This window comes from Ylistrum balloti, unplaced genomic scaffold, assembly GCF_031769215.1.
Source record: "Ylistrum balloti isolate Yb309-2 unplaced genomic scaffold, AGI_CSIRO_Ybal_v1 Utg369772, whole genome shotgun sequence".
Classification (NCBI taxonomy): domain Eukaryota; kingdom Metazoa; phylum Mollusca; class Bivalvia; order Pectinida; family Pectinidae; genus Ylistrum; species Ylistrum balloti.
This window is the reverse complement of record NW_026781965.1, coordinates 578,899-603,894: the sequence shown is the minus strand read 5'-3', so window position 1 is coordinate 603,894 and position 24,996 is coordinate 578,899. Positions and strand designations below refer to the sequence as shown.

The 24,996-nt window shown below is 37.3% G+C and overlaps 1 protein-coding gene across 1 annotated transcript in view; it reads left to right on the top strand.

The window, feature by feature from the left end:
* The window catches only part of LOC132543936 (voltage-dependent calcium channel gamma-7 subunit-like), a 76,415-nt gene that overhangs the window by 658 nt on the left and 50,761 nt on the right, over positions 1 to 24,996 (top strand). The window lies entirely within an intron of this gene.

Below are 24,996 nucleotides of genomic sequence, written 5' to 3'. Positions count from 1 at the left end.
TAGAATGTCGTTTACTAGTGTCCGAAAGGTCGGAGAGAACATGACTTGTTATTTTGTTAGTAGATGAACATTTGAAATCAGGGCGAGTTTTTAAGCTTTCTATTTTTTTTTTTTTTTTTTGAAAATCCATCACGAAGGGCTTGTTATAACCCAGCTAACCAGAGGCACCTCCGTTCCTTGTTATAATTAAGCTAACCAGAGTCACCTCCGTCCCGAGTCAATGTAGGCATGGCAATGACAAATTATAAAAAAGTATTTATGAATTCCCAGTAATCCGGTATAGTTAAGACGTTTGGCGATGGTTTTTGCCATTATACACACTAGGTTTGTGACCTTAAGAAGGGAGAAAACGAAATATACTATACGTAAAAATCGATGGCCTCGTCTTACAATTGTACATCCGCACATAAAAAAGGTCGTGCTTATTAACGTATCTCATATCAGTTACTGCGTTCCTTGTGGTCGAGTAAAATTATCCCAGCCTGTTGAGCAAAATTGCCCCTTTATTGAACGATTGGTTGTCTCTTGAGTCGTCATGCCGTCGTTAATCGCGTCGTGAGAAGAGAAATGTTGTCAGAGAATGACAGTAACTGAAACAATTCAGTTACAGATAGCATAAGTCTTTCCTCGTCTATATTGCGTCTTATTTCAAGGTCAAACCGCCATCTTAATGTCATCTCTGCTATCATATGTAACCTTCCGGTCATCATTTCTCAGTACCCGTCTACATGTTTCTGTCGTGTCGAAATACGATGACAACACACATGTCACTTCCTTGTCCAAATATTTCAGTGCGAGGTCTCATATCACTTCCCTTGTTTTAATTTCTCAGTCGGAGACCAAACGTCTCTTCTCTGTCCTAATTTCTAACTACGAGACCAAAAGTCGCTTCCCTGTCCTTATTTCACAATATGAGGCCACATGTACCAATATTTCAGCGCGAGGTCTCATATCACTTCCCCTGTTCTAATTTCTCAGTATGAGGCGACACGTCACTTCCCTGTCCTAATTTCTTAGTACGAGGCTAAACGTCACTTCCCTGTCGTAATTTCTCATTGCGAGGTCACACTTCAGTTCTCTGTCCTATTTTTTCATTGAGAAGCCATCCATCACTTCCCTGTTCTAAAATTTCAGTGCAAGGCCACACGTCACTTCCATGTCCTAGTTTTTCGGTACGACGCCACACGTCACTTCCATGTCCTAGTTTTTCAGTACGACGCCACACGTCACTTCCATGTCCTAGTTTTTCAGTACGACGCCACACGTCACTTCCATTCCTAGTTTTTCAGTCAGAGGCTTCGCGTCATTTCCATGTCCTAATTTCTCAGTTCGAAGCCATTCGTTAATTCCCGGTCCCAATTTCTCCTCACTTCATTCTCACAGTGCCAAACTTAACGAAAAGAAAGATGTGATCGATTATTGTAACCGGTCGTTGTTTTCCTTATAATTCCTTGTTAATGAGGAATCACCGGTTTGTATCTCCATTTACAGAGTCTTCTCCGCTTAATGTGAAGAAAATATGAAAATGTTGATATCGTTTTACAGCTCCAACTAGTAATTTTAAAGTTGCCTTCATGCTTGATTATTTACAGTTGCTACAGGTCGAAACTTCCAAAACAGTTTATAATTGAGATAATTACGATTAAATGATGGAGATTTATGTATTCAGTTTACGTAATTCTTGAAAGACTAGTGCTGTTGTTCGGTAATGCCTAAATTTTAAAGGAAAACCGTCAGCATTACTTTAAACGGAATTGGCCGTGTGGAGGATCCATATTTTAAACTATTACGGAAGAATAAAACAAATACTGGACCAAAATAATCAAAGATTACATAACGCCATAGAATAGGTATGGAGAGTGCTTACACGCCAATACTTTACATCGAGCACGGAGAATGTTTTCGTGCCAATGTTTCAAGTGAGGAAGGATAGTGTTTACACACCGATATTTACAGAGAGTACGAAGAATGTTTACCCACCGATATTTACAGAGAGTACGGTGAATGTTTACACACCGATATTTACAGAGAGTACGGTGAATGTTTACACACCGATATCTACAGAGAGTACAGAGAGTACGGTGAATGTTTACACACCGATATTTACAGAGAGTACGGTGAATGTTTACACACCGTTATTTACAGAGAGTACGGTGAATGTTTACACACCGATATTTACAGAGAGTACGGCGAATGTTCAAACGCCAATGTTTAATGCGAGTATGGATATATATATTTACTCACTAACATAGGGTACAACGAGTCTTCACACACGGATTTTTGCAATGGGTATGGCGTGTGCTGACACACCAGGTTTTACATTTGGTACAACCACTGTCTTGTATCCAATGGGGACAGGACCTACCAAGATGGCGACCAAAACAGATCGGAAAAGGTACGCGACTGTTTCCACTTCGCGGTTCTCCTAATTATAAATAATTACTCTGGAATACATTCCTATTTTGCACAAATTCGCCTATCTGTGATTTCAAGTTAGTCCACAGTAGTTACAAGTATCGACTGTAAAATATAACCAACTAAAACTTGATAGTTGGGAGAACCGATCATAAGAGATCTGTTTTGGTTGCCATCCTGTCCTATCTTCACTACGTTCAAGACAGTAACAGCGTGTGTTCACACATCAATGTTTTATTGGCTAGAGCGTGTGTTGACTCAGCAATGTTTACATTGACGAGTAGAGCGTGTGTTACACACCAATATTTACGTAGAGGGACACACGTGTTTACACGCAAATGCTTACATAGAGGACAGAACATGTGTTCACACACAAATGTTTACGTAGAGGGACACACGTGTTTACACACAAATGCTTTCATTGAGTACAGCGTGTGTTTATACACTAATGCTTGCATAGAGGGACAGAGAGTGTGTTACGCACCAATGTTTTTATAGAGGGACAGAGAGTGTGTTACGCACCAATGTTTTTATAGAGAGACAGAGAGTGTGTTACAAACCAATGTTTTTTATAGAGAGACAGAGAGTGTGTTACAAACCAATCTTTTTATAGAGGGACAGAGCGTGTTACAGACAAATGCTTATAAAGAGTGACAGAGCGTGTATTACGCACCAACGCTTATATAGAGAGGCAGACGTGTCCACACACCAATGCTTACAGAGAGGGACAGAGGACGTGTTTACACACCAATATTTGCGTAGAGGTTCAGACGTGTTAACACACCAATGTTTACATTGAGTACAACGTGTGTTAACACACCAATGATTACATTGAGTACAACGTGTGTTTACACACCAATGTTTACATTGAGTACAACGTGTGTTAACACACCAATGATTACATTGAGTACAGCGTGTGTTAACACACCAATGATTACATTGAGTACAACGTATGTTCACATACCAATGTATATCGGGCGTAAAGCATTTGTCTAAATACCAATGTTTACGTAGTTGCGGGGTGTGTTCACACTCCAAGGTTTACATCGGGTGCTGTATGTGACCATACACCAATGTTTATGTGGGGTACAGCGTATATTTAGATATCAATGTTTACATTAAATATGGACCTGTTCACATCTATAATACCTTACATTGTTCATTCGCAGCCCCAGCCAGTTGTCGTACTAATGGTGGAGACAGTGGTTTAGCCTGAGGTGACATGATTTATAGTGCTAAGCAGCTCACACATAAGTAATCCGGTCTTTCAGTGCCAGAAGTTTCTGTAAAGTGCACATTTCAGAGATCACAACAGGCTGCTGTATAATCTAATATAAAACAAAACCATCTAAACATTCGACGAGTTTCATGAATAGTACATGGGAGCCGTGTTAAATAATTCTCACTTTTAAATGGGTCCCGACTGCCTCTACATATTTCAGTCATCTGTCGTCTTAGAAATTCAAAAATACATGAAACACTTGCCTCTAGGGTATCATGAAAGCCTCGTGATGGTTAACATTATACTGCTTGACTTAGCATCGCAACAAACTTCACATATCATTTACAATTATGTTGGCTTGTCGTAACTCAGATGTAACGCTCACAAATATCTTGTTCTAATTCAACATGACTCAACACAACTCGATATACCTCTCACATGTTGTTATGACATCAACATATCAACATATCACTTCAATGATCTCGTCATAACGTTGCACCATCGAGTTTTCATAACCACTCATGGGTCTGTTTATTTACTGGGTAATCACCCCGCCATTAACAAACGTCATTTTGAGGCGGTATCTGCTGGCAGTGGCTACTAGATACCTTATTGAACGACATACGAGAGGACAATCAACATGCCATCAATAGCAATTTGCGTAATCTGTCTTGAACAAGGACAAAATCATGACAGCACGGACGGATCTGTTTCTAAGCTTCCTGAGAACACAAAATGCCCAGTTAGGGCATTTAAAGTTAATCATAGTTGAGCCAGATCATTAATTGAACTGCACCACACAGCTATTACTTCTTTTAAAGACCCGTTAATGATGCTACAAATATAAGGGCCAAAATTTTCATGCCTTGGAGGCGACTGAGGAAAATCCATAGTGTTCGAAAGAATTTTCAAAATCAGGAGACTTTATGCGCGATGTTCGTGACATCGCTTTAAAACACACATGCAGCGCTATAAAAGAACCATGTTTAATTCAATTTTTTTCTCTTTATGTTATATCACTGATCTCACTGATAAATATTATATTTCTTTGTGTGACGTAAAGCTGGACGTGTTTCACGTTCATTAGTTTGCCTTTTGGTTCCGTTGTCATATACTTTGTTCTCATTTGAGAACGTGACATTACTTACCTGGATTGACCAAGTTTGACATGGCGGTAAACCAGAAGACGCTTACTCCGGAACACCTGGTCTTATTCTCCTTGTACCTTTTTTTGAGTATCCGTGTAAATCATTCTTTTGTTCATCTTGTGCATAAGTTTTATGGAACTTTATTTTGAATGATGATTATGTTGCCATGTTGGTATTTTCTTGGTGTTTTTCGTGAGGAATATCACTTTTGTTTCATCCTGATCCGTTTATCTACATTTTGTTTGGCAGTATAATATTTTCTGTATAATAATGCCCTAAGGAAGTAGGCCTTGTATGGAGCTATGCTGCTCATCTAATGTAGATGAAGAATTTCAATTTACGCTGATCTACACTTACGTCATTGTCAATGTGTAATGGGCCAATAGGGTAAAATGATAATAAACCTTAAGCCTTCATCTTTCGCCATCTCGTATACTTGTACAAAGGTAACGTTTCAAAAGGCTCCAGCTTTGGTGGATTTCTATTAAGTTTCGATTTTTTGTTATTTTGAGATTCTATGAGTGTGTGTATCAGTAGTATGTGAGCAGTGTTGCGCGAGCGAATTGCCGGAGGAATTAGCATTGATTTATCGCTTCTCCAAGTTAAACGTCTCTTAAACACGATATTGGGTATTACCCTCCCCTATCGCCACGCCGACGTCATAATTTCATTGGGTAATTCAATGTTCAAGAGATGTCTTGTATAATTTGTAAGAGTTTGATTTGATCACAAGTCCAATATGAAGGTAATATGTGGCGATACGATAAAGGCGAGAGAGTTGCTATTACCCCTCTCTCCCAACTGACATTCAGTACAAAGTCATTACAGTATTCTGTACTCCATTTGCCGACATCATACTTTATACACGTGTCCATACCTTTGGTGCCAGATATCTGCCCGTGTATTTATACATACACGTGCTTTAATTTAACAGTAATTACTACTTGTCCGGGATATTGTGCTTCAACCTAAATTTGGAGATCTTGCTTTGAGAATTTGCTGTGTCCATGCTTGTTTATTGTAAATGTAATATCCGTATTCCAAACTGACATCCATTCAATCATCCCTTTACTATCAACCACGTGATGAAACCATAACTCCCAGTGTTTCTTGATGACCAAATCACGCACAAAGGACAGAATAAATCCGCGGCTAAATAACTGAGAACGAGGAACTATTTTCTCTGATTCGACGAAATGAAGACCCAATGTGTTATTATGCGATGTTGTTGACAAATCAAAATGCTTTAAACATAGACACTGCTGACGGATATTAATGAAGGTTGCAGTCAAACGGATCAATAATTACTATTAATGTAGTCGTTTTCTAATTTTCGACCTATTCATCTTCATTTGTTTAACTGGACTTGTCCGTTTATAATCTTACCAAGACTGAAAACTATTCATTGTATAATCGGTATGGAGGTAACCTTTCTATACACGTTATGGTTGACTATACATTGTAACGGATTGACTAATAAAGTCAATGTTTTAGTTTCTTACATGAGAGTGACTATGTTACAGACAAACGGTATTGTCCTGTCCAGAAGTGAAACCTTGTTCTAAGGTTTGACTTCTTGTGTAGATTAAGTTTGAATGACGACTGCACAAAAATTTCACATCAAATATTTTACGTGATCTGTTTAACTTACCAAAAAACCGTGATAATATCGCCCACACACTCTCCATTAATATCGGTGTTAACAGTGTAAAAAAGGTAAGATAATGGTATCTTTAACAAGGAGTAGGAGAAGGCGAAAGGACATGAAAATATTATCACAAGTGAAATATAGGTTATTTATGACGTTTGTATTGTAGAGAATATTTCATACGTACAGAATACCATAAAAAGCTTTTTCTCGACCTTGATCAGACGAAATTGTGCTGGTGTCAAACATTATGGCGCATTTGACATTATCATTTTTAAGGAAACAATGTATAAAAACGAGGAATATTGATTTTGTAGTATAGAAGTTAAAAAGTTAAGTGTATTTGAAAGCAACATATATTCCGAATAGGATTGAAACGACACTGAATTCACCACCAGCCTTCGCTCACCAAAGCTTTCGGCGTGGATAGATATGACTCGTTTATGACCTGTTTGGAAACATTGAACAAGTTCTGCCTTGGTTAGACCGATCTTATGTTATCATCATACTACACGTTATCCACCATGGTCAAATATAAAGTCGTGACAACATCCTGTAGCCATTCCAAACAAAATTCAGGCCTTTCTAGCCATTCCAAACAAAATCCAGGCCTTTCTAGCCATTCCAAACAAAATTCAGGCCTTTCTAGCCATTCCAAACAAAATTCAGGCCTTTCTAGCCATTCCAAACAAAATAAAGCATTTCTAGCCATTCCAAACAAAATTCAGGCCTTTCTAACAGTTCCAAACAATAGTAAACCTTTTTAGCCATTCCAAACAAAATAAAGCATTTCTAGCCATTCCAAACAAAATTAAGCATTGCTAGCCATTCCAAACAAAAATCAGGCCTTTCTAACAGTTCCAAACAATAGTAAACCTTTTTAGCCATTCCAAACAAAATTAAGCCTTTCTGACCATTCCAAACAAAATTAAGCCTTTTAGCCATTCCAAACAAAATTAAGTCTTTCTGAAAATCCCAAACAATAGTAAGCATTTCTAGCCATTCCAAATAAAATTAAGTGGTCTAGCCATTCTAAACGAATTTAGGCTTTTCTAGCCATTCCAAACAAAAGAAAGTCTTTCTAATCCTTCAAAACAAAATCATGCCTTTCCATCCATTACAAAACAAATAATAATGATAATGAAAATAACTTTTACTTTTTTGAAACTTGTAAAACAGTTTGACTGATAATTTTGTTTGATAATTGAACATTACTTCTGAGGTAACGTAACTCGACAAAATTTGAATGAACTCAACTGAACACATTGTGGGCCTTATCGGACATGTTCGAAAAATTCGAACAGGTTATCGATCAATTTTAAAACATTGTTTTTGTGAACAATCATTTAAACACAAGGAATTATTAGATATGCTAATTTGTGTAGGTTTTTTTTTGTTTTTGTTTTTATTTTTTGAAAACCAATACACGAAGGAAATGTAAAGACGGAAACGTGCGTGCGTAATATTACAGGCGAACATACAGCTTAAGGCAATGCTACAGTTCACAAAGTGATCTTTATGGCGAATGTCGGTCCACAAAAACCGACAGCGAAATTGAAGGGCTATCTACCGTCAATAAAACATTCTGATCACCCCGACTTTATTCTATCTGATGAAAGCCGCAAACAATTGAGAATTTCCGGCACTCCTCGTAAACGATAAAATATTTTTCGATTACGGAAAGTGCCGAAGGTTAACGATTGTGTCGCCAAACGAGAAATGACGACTCCTTTATGGGTTGTCCCCGCCCGTTACATCAAACTAACTACTTTCTCTCTGAGGGGTTAAATGATTTGTTGAGATTGTGCTTTATATATCACCATTAATCCTCACCAACATACTGATGTCTCTCATATTCTGACCGGACTGATCGAAGGGCTCTCGTTAGTCACAACAGCCAATCCTCTACTGCTGCTTTACTGAGTTAGGTGCTAAATTCCTTGTGAGGTAATATATTGACTGGTGTTTACGGTATTACAAAGACTGGTTTAATGGACTCTAATCAAAGTAATTGTCTTTGCCGTAATTCAATTGTGTAGTTTACAGACCCATATCGCTCCGCGGCAGCACTAAAATTTGATGTATCGCGACTAATACAGGCTGATCAATCTCGCTTAGACTGTCCTGCTGTCCTCGCCATTCACGTTCCTCACACCACCTTAATACTACTTTAAAAATTAAAAACGAAGTTTCAGCGGGGACGGTATTATATTCACTTATGAATTCTTTATTTGTTTTGCAAACATATGATTAATTACTCAAAGTTTTCTGACAGGTTCTGTGGTGCCTTGTTTACCCCTGCTACCAGTACAAAATATTTTGCATGAAAAGACAATGACAAATTTGGTTATTCAATGCAGTGCATCAAACTGAATGATAAAAAATGACAGATGTTGATATCTGCGAAATATCAATAATGCTGACATAATAATTGTCATAATTGTCATATTGTTGATACTAGACACTCCTAATCTTTCCTGAAGTACATTAGAGTTGACGAGTACTTCAGATTTTGTTGGTTGTAAATTCCTGAATATATCTTAAAAATTAAATGTTGTCTTAAGGGGAAAATGTTGTTCCCGAAACTGACCTTACTTTTTCATTGTAATGATACACCTAGAACACGCTTTTTGGTACCCATGTAAGGTGATACACCTAGAACACGCTTTTTGGTACCCATATAAGGTGAAATACATTGAGAAGATTCGAAGGCATAGAAAGGACAACCAAACTTGTCCCAGTAGACTAAAGGACAGAGTATCGGTGCACGGCATCTTTGCAGCACAGCGTATCACAAGAAACAGTGTGTTTGCAGTTGGAAATATCTTCATATCTAGGAAGATAACTAACCCAAGACTGACAACACGTATATCTGTGTCTTTAGATTTCTTATGGTGATTGAAGTCCACACAGAACAACCCGATGTTTTACTCGGCGGGATTTTGTCACTTGTTAATGACGTAAATAGTATTTTTTCTTAAAAATTCTCACAATCAATGAAGTCTAATGAATATGAGAAATTTTTTAAAAAAATAAAATGCTTCGAGCTGAAATTGCCGCCTGGTAGAGGTAGTGACATATTTCATTAGAATGACATTGATAACTGCTTAGTTTTCCTCTTTCATTTTGTTAAATGTTCACTTCGCAATTCAACAGCCAATTAGTGGCTTTTAATTGGTAAGTAGCTGTCACACCGACGGAAAGGAAAACTTATTGCCATCGTCTATTTCTCAGGCATGTACAGAGAAAAGTGTTTTTATTAGAACTGGAAAGTGGTCGTTTTCACACAGTTTGAAAGGAGTGTTTTCTTTGAAGTAGAAATTGGTCCTATTCTGGCCTTCAGTGGTACCAGATGTTGGTTACGCTTGTCCATAACATCTCAAAATGGTTTCAGATAAAAAATATCTCAAACCAAAATGAAGACTAAGAAGACGCGACATATTTACAATGATACGCCACGTGGTCGTTGCGCATGTGCATTACACATGCAAGCCAAGGACACTTGGTTAAATTTGTTTGGCTCTTGAGTCAAAATCTTTAGAGAACATTGAAGGGTTTAGCTTTGAATACCAAGTCTGTTCCATGATATTCGCGAACAATATTTATCTTTTCCCATGAGAGTGAAACAAATTTAGTTTCAACAATAACATTTTTCAATTCGATATCCGTTACGTTTTAAAAGTATCTTAATCGACAAAACATGTCGTATTTTATTACTTACTTTTTCTCAATAACCGAAAAACCTAAAATCGATATATTTGGCGGGAAGAATTCTGTGATGAATCCAGAAAAAATGTTTGCGGAAAGAAATGACCTTCCATAACGACGCCCCCGCTTCATCACATGTAGGTCCTTCGGTATGATTGTGTGTTAAGTCCATCTGTATCGGCATTTCTGTGTTTGGGTCTTTTCTAATGGTGCTGCCACTTTGCCTCGTCCAAAGCCCTACGTTTTTATCTGCTCTTATTTTTCTTCGTCAGGTTGTACAAATGGCACACAAATCAACAACACCTTTAACTAACCAAATTTAATATTAGATACAGTAAATCCCAAAATGCATCATTCAAGTGTTTTGTCCCTCCAGGAGTCGCCATTTACACTAAGGGCCCAAGTTTTGAAACATAGGACCAAAAGCGTGAGGACTCACGGCTATGTGAATAATACCTTCTAATACAAATTAGATACAGCAGAGCCAAACACTGATCTAAACGGCATAATACAGCTGTTTTGTCTTTCTAGGACCCGTTAGTGACGCTAAGGGCCAACATTTTGAAACCTTTGATACCTTGTGCAACAAATTCCTCAATTTAAAATCATCGTTTCGAAACTACCGTAATCAGGGTTTTTTCAATATCATTCAAAATCAGACATTGTTTTAGAGACTCGATATATTTATTTATTCAGAATTGCTGTTACTTCAAAATGAAAAGATTATGCCTTAAAGATGTATCATCTACAAAACCAATTCAAGCAGCCGAGAAACGATCAGTATGGGGTGACTGTGGTTGTTCCGTACGGCATACGACGGGGCCTCCAGTATGTTGTTCATTGAGTTTGCCACCAGCTACTACAAGTAGACCCTGCCTTAAAATGACACTGACCGTTTACGGGGAGATTAGCACAGCAAACCAATAACTATTCAAAGAAATGGACGCCAATACAGAAAAAGTTATGAGTTTGTTTTTATGTGTTATTTTATTTGTTTTTATGTGTTTATTTTTTGTGTGCCTGAAAGTTACCTATCTATTTACTATATCACACTGCTACTTAACACTAGGTGTATAGAGGAGGCGGATGCTAATATTACCATATGATACAACGTTTGATTTAGATAGTTATGTGAGTTAATAGCGGCTCCATGTGTCACGGTTCACATTCATCTCATCACGTGTTAAGGAATTGTAGTCTACCACCAAAGTCCACTTCAGTAGCTGAATTGCGTTAAGATTGATGAATGAGCGTCTAGCACGATGTTCGCTTGGTACTATACAAACTTACTAGTGAAGACAGTATTAATCATCCTTTCCACTTCATTATAAATTACAACAAATGCCGACATGTTAACAAAATGTTTTTAAAATGTTAGACTGGATTGCCGACCTTAGTTTTTATTCTAGTTGTCCCTCACTTTATCAAAAATCATAACAAATACCGACATGTTAACAAAATATTGAAAGAAAGTTAGACTGGATTCAAAATTACCACGACAGGACAAAGCTATTAATCCTGTCAATTTGATTGGATGATATATATATTTACCCATGAGTGTCCCTTCCAAACACGGCTCTTTTGGCATTTTCACGGGGGGAAATCACAGGTCTATTCAACAATCAATACTACAATATAGTCAAATATGCATTACTGGTGTTTCGGCACACTTTCGTCGTGTTGGTAATGTCAATAGAATATAAGTTTTTATAACAGAACCAGGAGAAGATCTGAGTGTGACATTTCAATAACTACATGGTCAACTTCACCAGATAAATGATCAATGTGAAGCGAATTGTAATGTTAAAGATGGTAAGGAATCGATCAACTTTTTGGCTATACTATAATCCATGTACACTTAAATAACAAGAAAATACCAATATGTCAACATAATCCAAACTCAAATCCATTAAAAATGGCAACATATGAATACAATTATTATTTACACGGATATACCTGAAAGAGTACAAGGAGAAGATTAGGTGTTCCGGAAGAGTGAGCGTCTTCTGCATCATCGAACACCCCCGCCATGTGAACCTTGGTCAATCCAAGTGAGCGATGTCGCGTTCTCAAATCACAACGACGGAACCAATAGACAACCCAACGAGCATCAAACACACCTAGCTTGACTGCCCACGTTGAAACTATTTTCGAAACGATAAGAAAAACTAAGACAGGCAATCCAGTCAGTTCAGTGGAGAAACGTTGCACTAAAGCAAGTAATCCAGTGTTAAACCCTTAACCAAGTACAGAGAGAATAAGACCAGGCGTTCCGGAAACATTAACGTCGTTTGCTTCATCTTCCATGTAAATCTTTGTCATTACAATTAGATTATGTCATGTTTTCAAATGGGAGTAAAGTTAGTAAAGTAAAGTTAAAGAGTTAGTCGTGATATCGAATATCTTAAGGGACATGTCGACACTATAGGTTTGAGAAGGGGTCTCGTTACAATGTATTGTATTATCTTCTTTGCCTCACGGTCTGTAATGGTTTTTCAAAAACACCTACGAAACTCTAACGATGTTTTGTTTTCTATTTATAGAACCATGTACCGGAAGTGTTAACTTGCAATATGAAGGAAATATCGATTGTTTCATTTCTTACGAAAATTGACCATACTTTATCGGAATGTATTTGTGGTATTACAAACATCAATATTTCACGGGGAAAAGTCTCACTTTGAATTTACTATAACCAGAATATACTGACATGAGTCGATCATTCATTCCTGATCACGAAATCGCCTGTCAAACTACATATAAACTTAGTAGTCATCTTACAGGTACATTTATAATCATTATGAAGCGATATACATATCGGAAGAATTTTTGAAGGGGCGCCAATACCGTCGAGACAGCTGACTTAGGCTAGTGTGTGTTAGGAAACAGGGTGATAGATCCGGCTTGGCTGGTCGGAGTGATTGATGTAGACAAACGCACGTTATGACGGAGCTCTAACATCACTATTTACACAGCACATAGATCGAGATTTCTCCTCTCAGATTGAAAAGCACTATTATTATTCTTCCGATTCTGTATGAGACAAGATCATACAACTTGGCGTTCTAAATGGCCTTTATTTGAAAATGGGAGGTACAAGAAAGGAACGTGAAAGCCAGAATCGCCTATTTGGCAACAGGTTTGAGTAAATTAAAGTTTGGTTTAGATTTATAAGATAGAGAGTGACTGTCTCATTGCCGTGCTATGACTGACACGAACGCGCCTGATATCTGACACTACAGACGAAGGCAGCATCCCCACGTCTCACATGACAATTTTATGTAATTTTTGCTCTAGAACCTGATTTAATCTGCAGGTCTACTGATGCTACTACCACGTGTAAAGTTATACAACCCATATTTACAACTGCAGTCCTACCAATCATGTTTCCATTGACTATACCGAAAACGGCGCCACCGTGCGTCGTTAGTACGGCAGCAGATAGAATCCACCGCCACAGCCTTAGTAATGGCGTGCGTTTCGGCGGATGTAGATACACCGGCGGTCTGTGTTGATCGTTCACACACAGACAATGCTTTGCAGTTCGATATTGTCCGATAACAAGGCACTGCACGGTGATTATGTAAATGCTTTAACAATAGATATGGTAATAGTTTATGTGATAAAGAGAAGGCTAGGATTTCTATTCTTTTGACTTTTGTAATTCTGAGAATGGGAATATACAAATAGAGCACGTACATTACAGCAGTCTGGTTTATATCCTCGTAGTTGGTTTCAACTGAAATGGTCATTTCCCTACAAACCACTTTAAAAAGGCACGGCACTTTGACATAGATTACAGGCTGGACAATTCGTGGCGTCACACGACTCACAATTACTATACAAAGTCACGTGATCTGGTCATAAAGCTTCTAATTACATAGACATGCTATCTTTGCTTTAGAGGGCGTGTGATGGTCGTGCTATAAGGACAACGACAGAATCACACATTTGTGCCATAGAAACCGATTCTTTAAGAAACAACTTTTAGTCGCCTCCTTGGAACATACAATTGAATGCAGACTCTGTTCTATGGTTCTCCAGTGCACCCTTAACGCAGAAGACATTGGAGAAACCACCTCCGATCTGCAATGGAGTGTCCCACAATTAGCCGTCTCTTTCTACCTGCAGTGATATAGAGCAGGAATATTTCCTTATCAGTCCTTCGTACTGATCAGACCTAAATAATTCAGTTATGAGAGAAAACTAGGAGTCGTTTTCCATGTCTAGGAGAATATTAAGAATACCAAAGTAGTATTTCAAAGAATATTACGACATATCGTCTACAGGAATACGGATGTTTCGAACAAGTTGTATAAGGGTAGGTTTATATCCCTGCCACTGTGACCGGAACATAAGGTAGAAGCAATAATAATATATTATTCAAGCGAAAAAGATCTCAAGCGGTGTCGCATCAAACACTTTATCCAGGAGAAATGTCCGACGAAAGATATCCGTCCAGTCAGGTCGATGTAAACGATCCACGCGTGTTGAAAGGTTTCCGTCCCGTTTGTTAAGTGTCAGAGTTCTCTAAGTACATTACCGGCCCCCATCGGTTGTCAAGCTTATCGCTATACCATCAGAGAGAAAAAGAAGGGCAGTAACTCTAGAAGATCAGAATGTCCAACTATGGATGTAGTGGAGAACAATTCTACCCGTGTAAATGACGCATTCCGTGAATGTGTTTCCGCTCAATGCTGTCAGAGTAATTTAATCATATCCGGTAACTGCTTGGCGTCCCGCTCTCCTTGGGACTTGGTTGGCGCAATCAAATCCCCCTCAATCTCGCGTGACGTTATGGATCTGTAACTAGACAAGTTGCTAAATGACCTGTCGTAGGTTCGACCAAAGTCTATCTAAGATTTGATCAATCCTCTTCAGTCATTTGCACCACAATGCTAGGAATTCCTAAGAGGGGTGGGATCAGACCAATCCTTCCGTACTCTCGGAGATACATGGTTGATGGTGACGTCCTAACATTTTATGGTAACCATTTAATTAGACGAAGTTTACATGGATGTACATACTCGAGCCAATCACATATCGACGTGGCTGGATTACATCACAACTGTTATATAAACTTACCCAGTCGATATCAGAGGAAATTATATGTGATTTCCAACGGTGTAGGAGAAAGTTCTTACCGTACTACTCGTTCGCTGGTCATTACATTATATATACCTACCATTTCTCTAAATTGTATACCTGGTAAACGGCTTTCTTTATCCAAATACAATTTCGTTAATTTTAATTATATCTTACTTAACGATTACTTTCTATAAAACGACGCTAATGTTGCCGTGAAAGACACTGACACAAGTTCTATCGTTGAGCTCTGCCGTGCGTTCTACAGCGTGTCCGCGTGCTGAAGTCAAAACTCGAAAGCTAGACATATAACTAAACGCCATCAGATACATACCACATCGGAACCATAATCAACGTCGTTTGATTTTTGATTTTCCATTTTTATGATATCTTCAGAGTTTCAAGTTGAATAACATTTCACATATTTTTACTAACTTTCAAACTCAGTTTTAGGACGTAGTTATGTTATGTTGAGGTCGTTTCCACTTAATGTCATATAATCTTATCATCTACTTAATTGTGTTGATTACAAGCATCGGATTTAGCAATCAAAGCGCGGACTGTATTAAAGAAGTCAACGCCCGCTCTACAGAAAGCAAAAACACCAAGGAGTTCCGACTTTGATCTGTGTCTCTCATACACTCTAATCTATCATATTGATGCATATTGATGTAGAGCGTTTGATGGAATCGTAATCACACCTTAATTGAACTATAGGAGAAATTAAAAGAATTTGTTTAAAGCCCCAATATACGTAAAAATCACTATAAAAAACAAACTTTATCTTATTTTCCCCGTAATATATGTAACAAAACAAATACTTTCCTTTAATTAAAGAAAATAAAACTGACTGTTTTCAATTTAAATAAAAATTGAAAAAAAATCGGAAAATAAACAATGTGGGACCCACAATAATTCATACATTACCGCTCGTAGCGATGACATTGCGCATATTCCGCGTGTGTAAACATGGCAGACACAGTACAGACGTTCACCAGTCGCTTCCTTTTTTTCCAATCATACATCAGGCCAGTTCTGAATTCTTACGTTATAATTGTGCGTCGTATCGTTTCTAAACTAATTATTCCTTCTAATAATTTTCCAAGAACTGAATGTTTATCACAGGAATACCTTAAGTCTACGACAAGACTTCGCAAACAATGTTTGTAAACAAAATCTTACCGTAGACATATCTGCATGTGCTTCTTCTGTAAGTAGAAACCTCAACTCTCGCGAGATCAGGTCATGAACTTTCCGACGTGGTTCGGCAACAATCGTAATTTCGATGGCGGCGTGTTTAAAATGGGGGTGTGTTTACAAACAGCGAGTTTCAACTGCTCATATATCAATACTTTATGCACAAAGTCATGGTAACTATTGTTTGAATAACTTAATTCTAACTACATCTTAGAGAATATCTCAATAATTATGTGTGATTTTACACTAAATTTTTGGTGAATGTTACGTATATTGGGGCTTTAAGTTTAACTGCCGACTTCATCAGATCACCTTATCGAATAAAAAAAATGAATGAAAATAAACAAGAGATAGCGATGCCATTATCTTTTGTCAACGTAAAAAGAAGTAGAATCTTATTCATTTAAAAAAAACGGCGAGTTAATTTTCTTTAAATGGCGAACATATTACAAAGCTATGCTGACGTACTGGTATTTTTGGAAAGCGAAAACTTAACTTACCACCAGATATGGAGGAATATCGTCACAGGCAGATGTTAGTTTGAATGTTCGCATATGTGGCATACTATTGGTTTTTTTTAGTGACAACAATGGTCCATGGTTTCACTTTAAAAAGACACTATTAAAGCAAACAGCGGATATTGTCAGTCTATTTTGTTTCTTGAATAAGAAGCATCGACGGTTCGCATGAATTATGACAAGTCTCATCAACGACATCAACTCCAGAATCTACTGGTGAATTATCCAAACTCCACATAAAAAATATTCCCGCGGGGTTGATAGAATTCATCACTGTTCTGTGTAATGATTTATCATGAGGTAAAGTAATCTTACGGAATTGACTATTTCTCCTGAGTACCATGTTGACTGTTCTGAACCGCCGAGTGATAGTGCTTATTAAATTAAGGTGTCTTGTCCAATTTTACACCGAGATCGTATCGGGGCAGTAGAACAATTTCCTCCTCCATCGCGGCACCCCCTTTCAATACCTCTCTTCAAAGTCGGTAGAAGTTGTCGGCCTTTGCCCGCGAGTTCTGAATTCTCACAAAAAAGTAGACAAACAAATGAGGAATCGATGGGACCATGTAAAACACATCGAAATTGATGTTCTATAGGAACAGAATGCCGCATTAAACCACGACAAGAGCGAAAGTAAAAGAGAATTTCTACAGGAATCGTGTAAAACGAGGAACTATGGTTTTCTTTGTTCATACACAACACTAGATCTATTGTAGTTGACTGCGGTATTTATTTCCCTGTATAACAAAGAATTTGTGGCCCTAATTGCTGTGAAATATTAAGATTTATCATTTGTGTGATAACACCAATTTAGTTACCGTTGGCTGGTTTTTTTATGTATTGTTGAGTCGTTGTCGTTATTGAAGGTCATCATAATTCATAAGTCATTAAATTGTGGAAGTTTAGCAAAAGTTTTGTCCGTTGTACTCCTCTCTGGAAAGGCTTAATAAACAGATCTACAATCATCAGCCATTTACACAAGATTTTTCACACAAGATCATTCTCGTTGATTTAAGCTTGATCCGACACTGATGCTACCCAAGTTAGACGTTTTTCTACACTGAAACCATCATGGACAGCTGTATAAGCGTGATGATTTAAATTGTCGTATTTTGAATTATCCATTTCTGGATAGCAACATCCCTGTGTCCCCATCCTAACCGATATTCAATGGCCTGTTCCCAATATCACGATTTTCCTACAAAATATCGTCAACTAACGGAGATGCAGGTTGATGAAAATTGTGGGGAAGTTTTACTGTCGTCATAGTGATCTCAATACAGAAATGTTTTATTCCTCTGTACAATGAAAAGGCGGGACGTATCTAACGCTCGTTAGTTTACCTGTTAATTCCATTGTTTGTGTGTGTTCTTTGTTTTCATTTGAGAATTTCACATTACTTACTTGGATTGACCAAAATTTATTAAGCGGGTGTCGTCGGGAGAATTGTATATGGTGGATCAGTATGAATCCCCCATCGCAAGCTAAGTCCAGAGATAGGCCTTAGTGTGTTTTTCGAGGGCAATCAAGTATATAAATGGTTCTAGATAAGAATGGATAGGAGAAATTACGACGATGTAACCAGACAGACATGTACTGGATTGGCCCACAGTTTTAACTCAATTTTATCATACGGGCACGTTATTCGAATAAAAATGTGTCGTAGCGTTATAACAGCCCCGTTAAATATACTTCAAATATGAGAATATAGTGCCATCCTACCTAGGTAGTTCTACTGGTTAACGTACAAAGATGACTGGGTCTGATGATATAAAAATATACTCATCTCCTTTCGATTATCATAAATTTCTGAATATTCTTTCTTCTGTAGCAGGAGCGGAAATGAACTGTCAGGCTAGGGTTCGAACCCGGGACCATCCCAACTTTAGACGGGTGCTCTATAATTGGAGCTACCTGGTCGCCGACGATTCAGATTGTTCAGTTTTGCGAGCGTACTTTCAACTTCCTCCTACAACATGATAATTTTGTTGATTACATATATAGGGATTTCTTCTGAATGATATCACCATGTGTCAATACAAGACGGAAAAAACAAGGTAGGGCAATCCCTATATTTATTTGCCGAAGGGCCGCCATTGTTCTAAACTGCACAATTGTTTCTAAGAGGTTCGAGGACACGACGGAATATCAAGTCGGTACAAACAATGTACAGATATATATTTATAGACAATGTCACAAATGTGTCAATGATACGTTATAAATGTTTGGAATATCAATGTTATTTTGATTCGGCGGAGAAGGACACGTGCTAACACATCTGATAGAATAGCGTTGACATTATGACATGATCGGTGTGCTAAGTACGCTGATGCTGCAGAAAGACTGAGAATCTTTATTCAAGGCACATTGATTGTTGTATGGGTTATAGCGAACTATAAGCCTTAAGAACGATTCCTTTACGTCCGTTACCAATCCCCCAGAGTAATGGAGTACCGAGGCAACATTCCAACACATGGTTTAGCCATATAGAATATAAATTTGTCTTTATAGGTGGTTTTATTTTTGTTTTCGATCTCTGTTCAGAGGTACCAAGCACATGTTTTATGAAATTACCAATACGTGATCTTTATATCCACACAGTATTTTCGTAGTGTGTGAACATTTCAGAAACCGAGGTACAAAGTTTGGATATTTGTGAGCTCTTTGGCGATTGATGATTGGAATATTTTTACCTTTTGTTTTTATCATGTTTCCTTCTCGCCTTTTCGGCGGTAGGTACATCCGGCACACCGTACAGTGTCAATGATTAATGGTGGTTTCATCATTGTAAATAATCTACTAATGATGACTTCATTGTGTATGTCCCTTGAAGAAAAAATAGAAATAATCAAATTAGACACTTTGTATCAAAAACAGAATTAGTGGAAAGGATAACTATATGACACTCTCTAAGATATTGTCATAAAAATGGCTGCCAATTGGAGACTTCTTTTGCCATGCAGACGTCAATTGAAAGTTATTTTTTACAAGGGTAGGTGAACTTCAGTGTTCTCTGTAAGCGTCACATTTATTGTTTGAATTATTACTATAACAGGTGGGCATCAGGGTTCTGCAGTCCCTCCTTACCTGTGTTGAACTATTTTTAAAAAATCAATAACCACCAAAGGCTTAGTCTGGGAGACTTGTATAACGGACCCCGTTACAATTAATATTTGTTAAATAATGCAGGACATAATGTACTTAAAGTATATAAGCTAAAGAAGATGGTCCTGAATACTGATATGGCACACCTTTGAAACATATCCTTGATAACGATAATATTTGCTATACTTGATTATTGGTTGCATTGTTCTTTATGATAGTCACTTTTACTGGAACATCAATCAATTAGCAATGTTTTAAAAACTTCAATGATTGAATAAATCAAACACTGATGTACTCAGATATATACATTTTAATAAGAGAGATTGATACACTTTTAACGAGTAGAATATGTTCGTGTTTGAACCTTATTATGTCTAACTCGTATACTCGAAGACCCCATTTAATTCGAAGAATTTCATCGGTACCTGCCTAACTTTACACAATACATTCCAACTCACTTAAATCGAATTCTCGCTTATCTCGAAGTTTCCTCATGGTCCCGCCATGTTCGAGATAACGAGGTTCGATTATATTTGTCAAATGAATAATGTATAATTAGTATTAACACAAGAACTACGTTGTTGTTTTTGGAAGCAATCACCATTGAAATTATGATTTACTCTTGCAAGTCTCAGTCAGAATCTGATGTGGTTGGTTTTTTTTCAGTAGCAGACGGAAAGAAATGGTAGTATTCGTCCTTTCTCTGGTTTACTTCTTTAAATTCGTCCAAAATTAACAGTTACATCTATATGAACATTTATATATATGTGTATGTGTGTGTCATGGTGTGTAAGGTACAGATGATATTTTAAACCAGAAAAAATGGTAAATAAAAAGACATTTAAATATCTCCAAGTCAGTGGAAAATGTAACAAAAAAACAGATTACATACAATGTAGTTTCACCATTTAAGGATGGAGTAGGGAGAAGGTGGAACGTAAGACAAATAGTAACGTACACAAGGAGAAGAATAATTGTACGGGTAAAAATCGTGACAAATACATAGCATACAAAAAAAATAACGAAATCTAAATATATCGGAACGCAATATACATACCCAAACTGACATCAATCAATTTAAGCCAGATTTACACCTCGTGACAGAGAAGCTTTAAACCCTACGTAGATTTACGGACAGGCTTTGTTTGGTTTACTGTGGCTTTACGTCCTGTTAACAGCCAGAGTCATTTAAGGACGTGTCAGGTTTGGGTGTCAGAGGAAAGTCGCAATTTCCGGAGAAAAACCACTGACCTGCGGACAGTAACTGGCAAATGCCCCATTTAGAAGCACTATTGATAAAAACGGCCAGACGCCTTAACATATAGGTTTACCATGTACATATTTGAAAACAATTTCCAGTCCAAAGAATGATTTATATTCAATATAAGATGCTAGATCTACTGAAATATTAGAATGAAATTTTCGAAATCTGTTAGTAGACCATAAATAACCGTACAAGTAAAACTGAAAACATAATTATGAATGTCATTCAATATGTCGGGCATGAATTTTCTTCATTCGCTTTCAATGGTATCCACCTTTATACAAAACACATCCACAGAACTAGGTACCCACCGTTATACAGAACACACCCACAGAACTAGGTACCCACCGTTATACAGAACACACCCACAGAACTACGTACCCACCGTTATACAGAACACACCCACAGAACTAGGTACCCACCGTTATACAGAACACGCCCACATAACTAGGTACCCACCGTTATACAGAACACACCCACATAACTACGTACCCAACGTTATACAGAACACACCCACATAACTACGTACCCATCGTTATACAGAACACACCCACAGAACTAGGTACCCTGCGTTATACAGAACACACCCACAGAACTAGGTACCCACCGTTATACAGAACACATCCATATAACTAGGTACCCACCGTTATACAGAAGACACCCACATAACTAGGTACCCACCGTTATACAGAACACACCCACATAACTAGGTACCCACCGTTATACAGAACACATCCATATAACTAGGTACCCACCGTTATACAGAACACACCCACATAACTAGGTACCCACCGTTATACAGAACACACCCACATAACTAGGTACCCACCGTTATACAGAACACACCCACAATACGAGGTACCCACTATACAGAACACACATACAGAACTAGGTACCCATCGTTATACAGAACACACCCATAGAACTAGGTACCCAACGTTACACAGAACACACCCACATAACTAGGTACCCACCGTTATACAGAACACACCCACAGAACTAGGTACCCACCGTTATACAGAACACACCCATATAACTAGGTACCCACCATTATACAGAACACACCCACAGAACTAGGTACCCACCGTTATACAGAACACACCCACATAACTAGGTACCCATCGTTATACAGAACACACCCACATAACTAGGTACCCACCGTTATACAGAACACACCCACATAGCTAGGTACCCACCGTTATACAGAACACTCCCACATAACTAGGTACCCACCGTTATACAGAACACACCCATAGAACTAGGTACCCACCGTTATACAGAACACTCACACAGAACTAGGTACCCGCCGTTATACAGAACACTCACACAGAACTAGGTACCCGCCGTTATACAGAACACAACCATAGAACTACGTACTATGTTAAAGTATTTTGTACTTCAAACATTGTAAATGAAAGACATTTCTCGCCTGGATTCTTGACAGATTTTAAAAGAGTAGTTTATATTGTTTGAATTGGCAATAAAACCATTATTAGAATTTTCTGAACCTTGCTACGTAATGTCCTTGCGAATTTCACGCGCTTTTATCATGTAGAACGTATCATATTTGTGATTGACAAAGTTCTTCTATATATAACAAATAATACCCAGTTCAGATAAATGAATTGCACTGGTATGAGGGCATTCAGAGTAATAGGACATTGCTAGTTCACAGAAAGTGTATTTGAGCATTAAACTTGTCTTCACCAGACTTTTTTGGTGTCCATTAGATGAACGCAAGCAGAAATCTTTCCCAAGTTTATACAACACTATAGAACGTCGTTAGAGGAATCTCCCTTCCCAAACATATTGCGGGGTTAAACTCAAAATTTGCTACAATCTATATTTGTATACACTGGTTGAATTTATTCTGAGGTCATGCCATAATTATAATTATTCTTACATCATATGGCAACGAAATGATGATTGAATGCCAAATTTATTTTGTATTTTAGTTTAAATTCGCTAGCCTGTCAATTAAAATTAGACAGTGGACTTAATCTTTAGTGAACTACATCAATATGATATCTTATCCTTTACTGAAACTTGGTTATCACCTACAACAGAAAAGTCCGGCGAACTTCTTCTTTCTAAATTTCATGACCCTTTTGTAAAATCTCGGTCTGATAGAATCGGTGGGGGTATTGCCGTGTATGTTAATAAAAATATTACTGCGATCCGGCGTTCGGAATTTGAAATTAATAATCTAGAATGCATTTGGATAGAACTGCAGCTTAACAATAAAATTATTATGCTAGGAACCTTTTATAGACCTCCGAACTCTGGGAATGAAATTTGGAATTTAATTGATCATTCTATTGATATGGTTGCCAATTATGAATTTGATAGTATATTGATAACAGGTGATTTTAATGAAAATCAATTAGCTACAAACCCTAATCGTATTATTGATTTAATGTATCGATATAATTTTATTCAACTTGTTGATGAACCTACTCATTTCACAGAAAATTCATCCTCTCTTTTAGACATATTTATGACAAATAATATAGGCGTTATTAAGGAAGTTGTTGTTGGAGAATCTTTTTTACCTGCTGAGACTAGATATCACTGCCCTATTTATACATTTTTAGATGTTAGTCGTAACAGTTTGAAATCAAGTATTCAAAGGTATATATGGTTATATAAAAACGGTGACTACAAAATGTATCGGGATAGATTGAATAATATCGACTGGATTAGTCCATTTGAAAATTTATCAATTGACGAATTTGCCATTTTTTTTAATTCCACAATATTAGATGCTGCTAAAATATGTATTCCTAATAAAACAGTAACAATAAGGCATAATGAACCACTATGGATGCATAATGATGTAAGAAAATTAATAAGGGATCGAAAACGATTACACCGAAAAGCTAAAGGTACCCAAAATCCGTATCACTGGCAGAAATTTAGACAGGCAAGAAATAAATGTATTGACGCTATAAGGAAAGCAAAAAATGAATATGTTTTAAAGTTAACCGGTAAGATAAAATGTATGTCTACATCAACACGTGACTGGTGGAAGTTGATTAACAATTTTACAAATTTTTCAACCAAAACTTCTCATATACCAACGTTAATGCAAAATGATATATATTATGGTGATAGTAAACAAAAAGCAGATCTTTTTAACAATTACTTTATTAGCCAGTCTACTATCGACGACTCTAATGTAACACTACCAAATAATGTAGCTACTAATAATACACTTGAAAATATTGATATCACTGAACAAGATGTTGAAGATGCAATAAATAAGTTAGATACTTCTAAAGCTTCTGGTCCAGATAAAATGAGTCCAAGAATTATTAAGGAAGCAAAGACAGGGTCTATTATTTCAATTCTTTCTAAATTGTTTAACAAATCTATCGACTGTGGTATATATCCTTCTATATGGAAAGTCGCTAATGTTACACCAGTTTTTAAAAAAGGTGACAAATCCGTTGTTTCAAACTATAGACCTATATCTTTGATAAGTATCGTTGGCAAACTAATGGAAAGGTGTATTTTTAAACATCTTTACAATTTTTTTAGAGATACAAATTATTTTACAAATTGTCAATCGGGCTTCACACCTGGGGATTCTGCAACAAATCAATTATTAGACATTACAAATGATATTGGGAGGGCTTTAGACGCGGGTAAAGAAATCATTGCCGTATTCTGTGATATAAGTAAAG